The sequence below is a fragment of the Leucoraja erinacea genome, unplaced genomic scaffold (genome assembly GCF_028641065.1).
Source record: "Leucoraja erinacea ecotype New England unplaced genomic scaffold, Leri_hhj_1 Leri_1048S, whole genome shotgun sequence".
Lineage (NCBI taxonomy): Eukaryota > Metazoa > Chordata > Chondrichthyes > Rajiformes > Rajidae > Leucoraja > Leucoraja erinaceus.
Genome location: NW_026575284.1, coordinates 39,492 through 48,722, shown reverse-complemented (window position 1 = coordinate 48,722; position 9,231 = coordinate 39,492).

The window sequence follows — 9,231 nt, the reverse complement described above, 5'->3', positions numbered from 1 at the left end:
GGAGTGTTATGTATTTAATAGAAATGGTATTACTTGCCTCCAAGTTAAAGGGGGAGGAGTGTTAGGTATGTGATAATTAGTATATGTAATTAGTGTCTTGTGATATCTTGTGCAAGTACGCATATGCACGGGGAGACTCAAGGTGGCGTCCTGCTGTAAAGAAGCTTGTATGATTCCTCCCGTGTCCGAGCCTTATTTTAAGACTGTTCAAAGCATCTGAATATACAACACTGTTGGTAGGGAGTTTTGGCATCTCTGAGCTTCTGATTCGGGCCCCTCCTTCTTCCAATGGTTGTTCCCGGGTTGTCGCTGCTGATGTCCCGGACCGCCCTTCTTTTATACAAATTTTCCTTCAATCTCCTAAAGGAATCCTTTGTTCTAGCCCAAGGCTCTCATGGCTTCACAGTCAATCATTTCAAGCTGTTACTCCTCCAAGGGCTGAATAAACAAAACACTTCATTTCTTATCAGGCTAAGGAGTTCTCAATTATGTTGCTTGTTCATGTCTCCTCCTTATTAGAGTTATTTTGCAATATGTTCGATCCAGGCACCTTATCTTCACAAGGCAGTACTGCCTTAGCCGTGAAGTTACCTTCAGCTCTGCTCCCACCACATGTCAATGACGTGACCATTTTCACTGTCCTCCTTTGTTCTCCTGGCTCCAGCATTTTGTGCTGTCTCTCTCTAGCTAGTAGCATCCTACCAAAGCCTGTCGGGATACTTGACATTCAGTCCCAGGCTTTATTGTTGAAGTTGTACTCGAGAACATTGTGGTTTAGATTTTCTAACGTTGGGTTTTCTGTTCCATGTGACAACGAGGAACTGCAAATGCTGGTTTATACCAAAGATTCGGTCTGAAGAAGGGCTCTCACTCAAAATATCGCCTGTCCATGTTCTCCAGGGATGCTGCATGACCCGCCGAATTACTCCAGTATTTTATGTCTTTCCATGTTGAAGTACTAATAGTTTAAAATGGATGACATTAACTTGATTAGAAAAGCAAAAATGTTACAGATGCTAGAAATTTGAAATAAGTAAGGGAAAATTATGAAAATACTCGACAAGTCAGATGGCCTCCAGGAAGAGTTTTCTCTGTTTTTCTCTCCATAGATGCAGTCTGACCTGAGTCTTTGCAGCAATTATTTTGTACTTTTTTTTAAAACATAAAGATGCATGGAAGTAGGTGTAGATGTTATTATTAGTTATTTTATTATAATATTTTATTATTATATTAAAGTGTACATTCCAGAATGTACATTATCAAACAAGGGGACATGACTTGAGAATTAAGGGACAGAAGTTTAGGGGTAACATGAGGGGGAACTTCTTTACTCAGAGAATGGTGGCTGTGTGGAATGAGCTTCCAGTGAAGGTGGTGGAGGCAGGTTCGTTTTTATCATTTAAGAATAAATTGGATAGTTATATGGACGGGAAAGGTATGGAGGGTTATGGTCTGAACGCAGGTGTATGGGACTAGGGGAGAATACGTGTTCGGCACGGACTAGAAGGGTCGAGATGGCCTGTTTCCCTGCTGTAATTGTTATATGGTTATATGGTTAATGGGTTTGCCTAAAATTCCTTTGACTGGGATTACAATTATGTTACGTGTAGGAAGGAACTGCAGATGCTGGTTTAAACCGAAGATAGACACAAAATGCTAGAATAACTCAGCGGGACAGGCAGCATCTCTGGAGGGAAGGAATGGGTGACGTTTCGGGTCGAGACCCTTCTTCAGACTAGTTTATTTCAGGCAGTCACGGTGGCACAGCGGTAGAGTTGCTGCCTGACAGCATAATGCAGCGCCAGAGACCCGGGTTCGATCTCGACTACGGGTGCTGTCTGTATAGAGTTTGTACGCTTTCAAGAGAGTTTATTGTTATGTGTCCCTAATAGGACCATGAAATTCTTGCTTTGCTTCAGCACAACAGAACATAGTAAGCATGACTGCTGAACAGATCAGTGTGTCCATATACCTTTGTATAAATATATACACACATGAATAAATAAACTGATAAAATGCAAATAACAGATAATGGGTTATTAATGTTCAGAGTTTTGTCCGAGCCAAGTTTAATAATGGGGGAGATGGGGGAGATATTGAACAATTTATTTTCTTCAGTATTCACCAAGGAGAAGGATATTGAATTATGTGAGTTAAGGGAAACAAGTAGGGTAGGTACGGAAGCTATGATGATCAAAGTAGAGGAGCTACTGACACTTTTGAAAAATATAAAAGTGGATAAGTCTCCAGGTCCTGACAGGATATTCCCTAGGACATTGAGGGAAGTTAGTGTAAAAATAGCCGGGGCTATGACAGAAATATTTCAAATGTCATTAGAAAAGGGAATAGTCCTCGAGGATTGGCGTACTGCGCATGTTGTTCCATTGTTTAAAAAGGGTTCTAAGAGTAAACCTAGCAATTATAGACCTGTTAGTTTGACTTCAGTGGTGGGCAAATTAATGGAAAAGATACTTAGAGATAATATATATAAGCATCTGGATAAACAGGGTCTGATTAGGAACAGTCAACATGGATTTGTGCCTGGAAGGTCATGTTTGACTAATCTTCTTGAATTTTTTGAAGAGGTTACTAGGGAAATTGACGAGGGTAAAGCAGTGGATGTTGTCTATATGGACTTTAGTAAGGCCTTTGACAAGGTTCCTCATGGAAGGTTGGTTAAGAAGGTTAAACTGTTGGGTATAAATGCAGGAATAGCAAGATGGATTCAACAGTGGCTGAATGGGAGAAGCCAGAGGGTAATGGTGGATGGCTGTTTGTCGGGTTGGAGGCAGGTGACTCGGGGATCTGTGTTGGGTCCTTTGTTGTTTGTCATGTGCATCAATGACCTGGATGAAGGGGTGGTAAATTGGATTAGTAAGTATGCAGATGATACCAAGATAGGGGGTGTTGTGGATAATGAAGAGGATTTCCAAAGTCTACAGAGTGATATAGGCCATTTGGAAAAATGGGCTGAAAGATGGCAGATGGAGTTTAATGCTGATAAATGTGAGGCGCTACACCTTGGCAGGACAAATCAAAATAGGACGTACATGGTAAATGGTAGGGAATTGAAGAATACAGTTGAACAGAGGGATCTGGGTATAACCGTGCATAGTTCCTTGAAGGTGGAATCTCATATAGATAGGGAGGTAAAGAAAGCTTTTGATATGCTAGCCTTTATAAATCAGAGCATTGAGTATAGAAGCTGGGATGTAATGTTAAAATTGTACAAGGCATTGGTGAGACCAAATCTGGAGTATGGTGTACAATTTTGGTCGCCCAATTATAGGAAGGATGTCAACAAAATAGAGAGAGTACAGAGGAGATTTACTAGAATGTTGCCTGGGTTTCAACAACTAAGTTACAGAGAAAGGTTGAATAAGTTAGGTCTTTATTCTCTGGAGCGCAGAAGGTTAAGGGGGGACTTGATAGAGGTCTTTAAAATGATGAGAGGGATAGACAGAGTTGATGTGGACAAGCTTTTCCCTTTGAGAATAGGGAAGATTCAAACAAGAGGACATGACTTCAGAATTAAGGGACAGAAGTTTAGGGGTAACATGAGGGGGAACTTCTTTAAATTGGATAGGCATATGGATGAGAAGAGAATGGAGGGTTATGGTATGAGTGCAGGCAGGTGGGACTAAGGGAAAAAAGTTGTTCGGCACGGACTTGTAGGGCCGAGATGGCCTGTTTCCGTGCTGTAATAACCTGATGGCTGTGGGAGGTAGCTATTCCTGAACCTGGTCGTTACGGTCTTCAGGCTCCTATGCCTTCTACCTGAAGGTAGCGGGGTGATGAGTGTCTGGCCAGGATGATGTGGGTCCTTGATGATACTGCCTGCCTTTTTGCGGCAGCGACTGTGATAGATCCCCTCGATCGAAGGGAGGTCAGAGCCGATGATGGACTGGGCAGTGTTTACTACTTTTTGTAGTCTTTTCCTCTCCAGGGCACTCAAGTTGCCGAACCAAGCCACGATGCAACCGGTCAGCATGCTCTCTACTGTGCACCTGTAGAAGTTAGAGTCCTCCTTGACAAACCGACTCTCCGTAATCTTCTCAGGAAGTAGAGGCGCTGATGTGCTTTCTTAATAATGGCATCAGTGTTCTCGGACCAGGAATTTGCTTGGCTTTTCTCCGAGAACTTCCGTTTTCTCCCACACTCCAAAGATGTACAGGTTTGTAGGTTAATTGGCTTGATAAAAATGTAAAATTGTCCAAGTTGGCGATATGCAGAGTATTGCCCTGCCGACTACAAAATTCAGAAGGTTCAGAAGGTTTTGTGTCTATGCACTTACATTACGATTGTTACAAAAGTGGCAAGCTGGCAGGATTGTACTCTTCAGCGCAGAGCTCGCTGGGAGGTTGACACCTCCAACACCTCACTTGAAAATATGAAAGAACCTTATCATTGGTTGTTCAGTTTCTTTGCCAAGTATTGTCCTTGGAGAGGACTGCTACCCGTCTCCAGAATGAATTATGGGGTGTGCATCATGCAAATGAAGCATTTTGTCATCTGTCTTAATATCTCGTTGTTTCTATGAAATGCTTTGAGGCGTCTTGTTCAGAGTGTTACGTGAGGCTTCATGTTTAGGGTGCAATGTGAGTGCTGTGAATGTTGGATTTGAACACTGCAATCATTGGCAGACTTAAGCTGAGGTGCCCAAGAATGGACTAAGAAAGAATCTCTGGGACTTTCTACCCTGGAGAATTTTTAATCTAAATTATTAGTATTTCAAGAAGTAGGCGAGCTTTGAAAGATTGGGGAACGGAGGTGATATGGTGACCTGACACACGAGGAGTTGGGCCCGGGCAGACTAAGGCAAAATAGGGGAAACTAGGCTGGCTACCCTAATTTCAGTTCGAGTATTATTAAGGATGAGGTTTAGAGTACTTAGAAGCACCTGGTAAAATGGGCTGAAGTCAGCATGGTTTTGTGAAAGGGAGATATTGCCAGACAAATCTGTTGGAATTTTTTAAGGATGTAAATAGCAGGATAGACAAAGGAAAGTCAGTTGATATTGTTGGATATACTTGGATTTTCAGAAGGCCTTTGATAAGGTGCTGCATGTGAGGCTGCTAAACAAGATGAGAGCCCATGGTATAAGAAGGAAGACACTGGCATGGTTAGAAGGTTGGCTGAATGGCAGAGTGCAAAGAGTGGCATTAAAAGGCCCTTTTTCTGGTTGGTCGACTTACTAGTGTTCCGTGGAGGTCTGTGTTGGGGCTGCTACTATTCACGTTTAAAGTGTCTGATGGTTTTGTAGCCAGGTTTGTGGATGACTTGAAGATAGGTGGAGGGGCAAATAGTGCAGAGAAAGCAGGCAGTTTGCAGAATGACCTGGACAGGTTGGGAGAGTGGGCAAAGGAGGTGGCAGCGGGAATACAGCACAGCAATATGTGCGGTCATGAACTTTGGTGGTAGGCATAAAGGCATAAACTATTTTCTAAATGGGGAGAGGATTCAGAAATCTGAGCTGTAAAGTGACATTGGAGTGCTGGTGCAGGATTCCCAAAAGGTTACTTTGCAAGTTGAATCGTTAATAAGGAAGGCAAAGGCAATATTAGTATTTAGTCTGAGGACTAGAATACCAAAATGGGATGTAATGTTGAGGCTCAATAAGGTGCTGGTCAGCCGCATTTGGAGTATTGTGAGCAGTTTTGGGCACCATATCTGAGGAGGGAGTTACAGGTGTTGGAGAGGGTCCAGAGTAGGTTTAGGAGAATGATCCCAGGGATGATTGGGTTAATGTACGATGAGCTTTTGGCAGCTTTGGGCCTGTACACACTGCAAGTTTACCAAGATGAGCGGGACCACATTGAAATTTACTGAATAGTGAAAGGCCCAGATATAGTGGATGTGGAGAAGATGTTTCCATTAGTGGGAGAGTTTAGAATCAGAGGGCGCAGCCTCAGAATAAAAGGACGTACATTTAGAAAGGAGATGAGAAATGTTTTGAACCAGAGGGTGATGAATCTGTGGAATTTATTGCCACAGACTGCTGTGCCAGCCTAGTCAATGGGTATTTTTTAAAGAGATTGATAAGTTCTTGATTAGTACTGGTCTCAAAAGTTATGGCGAGTAGGCAAGAGAATGGGGTTGAGAGGAAAGGATAAATCAGCCAAGATTGAATGGCGGAGTAGACACGCATATGTAGGAAAGAACTGCAAATGCTGGTTTAAATCAAAGGTAGACACAAAATGCCAGAGTATCTCAGTGGGGCAGGTAGCGTCTTCGGAGAGAAGGAATGGGTGATGTTTCAGGTCGAGACCCTTCTTCATATTGAAAGGGGGGCAGGCTGGAGGCCTGTGCTTGGGCCCATTTTCTTGTGTTCATGTGAACATCCTATTTGCTTTGGTTTTAAAGGAAGGGACGTTATTGACATGGCAGTGATAGTGGTTGGGCATCTTCTACCCAGAGATGTTCCTGCAGTGAAAACTTGACCCTGAAGTAACAAGCTGGCACATTCTGAATTGCCTTTTTTTTTGGCTATGCGTAATTTCTGAGTGGAAAACTATCCCTCTATCCGTGTACTACAGTTTTCCCACCACCCCCCAAGACTCCTTGTACTTGCATTCTGTCAAAAGATGCTTTTATGTCAGGGAAGACACTTTTACCTTGCCTCAACGTCCACATATGGCATGAGGCTCCAGTGAAGGTTGGTCTGAACAGGACACAAGCTGAATACCTGTATGTAAGTTAATTGTCATGGTCATACAATTTAGATTATTCATGAAATAGGCTAGATTTTAGTGGGCTTGGTAATTTATTTTCTTGCTTTTTCTGATGCAGGTATATCTGAATAATTTTCCATTGTGCTGATTAGATGCCAGTGTTGTAAGTAAACTGGAGCAGCTCGATCAAGTTGCACGTAGTTCTGGAGTTGACGTCTTCAATTTTTTTTGCATTTTGTGTACAAACAAGAAACCGCGGATGCTAGTTTACTCAAAGGACTCAATGGTCTGGAGTGACTCAGTGGTTCGAGCAGCATCTCGGGAGAACATGGACAGGTGGTGTTTCGGGTCGTGAACCTTCTTCAGATCAGTCTGAAACATCACCTATCCATTTTCTCTAGAGATGCTGTCATTCCAGCACTTTGTAGCCTTTTGCATTGTGCCTTCTATTGAGAGCGAGCGAGCATCAAATAATTCTATGGTTGTGATGGAGTTTTGAAGATTGGCAAAATTGCTCTGGAGCACCAGTCCAAATCCCTGGAAAACCTGTCCAGTAACATAACTGGGAAGGAACAGTGCCTGATGAATGTTGAAAAAAGATTTTGATTTGTGAATTGAAATTTGTTCAACACTATAAATCTTATGGAGTTCTTGTATTTTGGCCAGATGGAGTGCTTTGAATGTGTTGATCTTGCTTGCTTGTATTCCTGTGGTGCACTGTTTTGCCACATTAGATGATGTTAAGTGTAAACTGTATATTAGTTTTTCCAAAATGCTTAGCACTCACTCCTGTCAATTTCTAATGTGTCAGCACATGCAGAGAATTCTTCTGTAGCATATGACCAAATTTTCCCTGGCTGGAAACAAAGTGATACTTACAGTCACTGTTATCTTATGAAATGCTTTGCTCTGATAATCAATAATTCCCAAACTATTTGTGCTGTGGTCACTTCTTTCAGGAAAATACCCAACAAAACCCACTTACCCATATTCCTGTGCTAATTATAAACAATGCATTAAATAAATATTTCTATATTGAAAGGTTTCTATATGGATTAATGAGATAACGTGGACATACAAGGGCATCTTGTGATTATTCTATCTCACCTTTCAAGCAGTCATTATTCTATCTCACCATCCCTTCTCCGAGCCAATCATAAGCCTCCCATTGACCGCAACGTATCTACGCCACTAGCGATAGGGTGCGCAGGTGATCTACTGTAACTCATCACAGAAGGGAAAACAAGCTTCGTTATCTGCTCCACTATTTCATGTTTATATTTACTATCCACCCTTCAACACGGGTATCAAGAGGTAATACGTCTAATCTTACTTTGCTGATTCCCACAAAGTTCTTCTGCGCCTGGTCAAGCGAGAGATGCCAATTGTCGCATCTAAAACACCCTTTCGTTACCTTGTTCAATTCCAATCAAATTTAAATAATGAAGGATATTAATTTTTCTTCCACAATGTGGGATGAAGCTGAATTGCAGAAAAGAGTGATGGTTTGAATCATTAAAGAAGCAGTCGAAGAAAAAAGTCCAGAAAGTGACTGGGCCTGTAAACTCTATGAAGGGCAGGGTATCAGAGGGGTTTTTGATTTGCATTCAAAAGGTTAATATTTAACATTTGCTACGTCACATCAACTGGGAGCACCCAGGTAAGCCTGGAGGTGATCAAGCCAGTGTTAAGATGCGAGTCAATTTGTTTCTTTCCTTCCCAGTCATGTGAAAGCTATACCGGTTGTGTTGGGAGGATTGAAGAATAGAATTCAACCGTGCAAAATAAATCAATAATTGACCTTTGCCTGATTTTCTTGATCCTTTTTATGGCATGACACGAAAAAATACACATAGCTCTCATGGATTCTTGCTAACTATTTATAGGATTTTTTGTGTGAAAGGAACCATCAAAATAATGGTCTCAAGCTTCATGGAAATTACTAATCTCAAGCTTGTGTTAAGAAAAATGTAGAACAAATATTGTGTTAGGTATCTTATCTGAATTTCAGATGTCACTGCATAAGTGCAGAGTTCAGGGTGTATTCACAAGTTATAGGAGTAGAATTAGGCCATTCGGCCCATCGAGTCTCCCCCACTATTCAATCATGCTTGATCTCTGCCTCTTAATCCCATTTTCCTGCCTTCTTCCCATAACCCTTGACATCCGTTCTAATCAAGAATTTGTCTATCTCTGCCTTAAAAATATCCACTGTGGCAATGAGGTTCCTCCTCGCCTCCTTTCTAAATGAGCCCTTTAATTCTGAGGCTATGACCTGTATCCTACACTCTCCCATCAATGGAAACATCCTTTCCACATCCACTCCATCTATTCCTTTCATTATTCTGTAGGCTTTGCTGAGACCTGCTCCCTGGTGCCCTCTGTTGTTCAACATGTATTTTTTAAAAGAAAGGCTGCTTCACATCCTGAGAATGAAATTTCAACAAGTCTGATTCATTGAATTTTAGATAAACTGGATAGTTTTCAACTTAAATGTTATGGGCATTTCCAGTTTGGTTAAACCAAGTGTCAAATTGGAAAAAAAATCCTGAAATTGTAT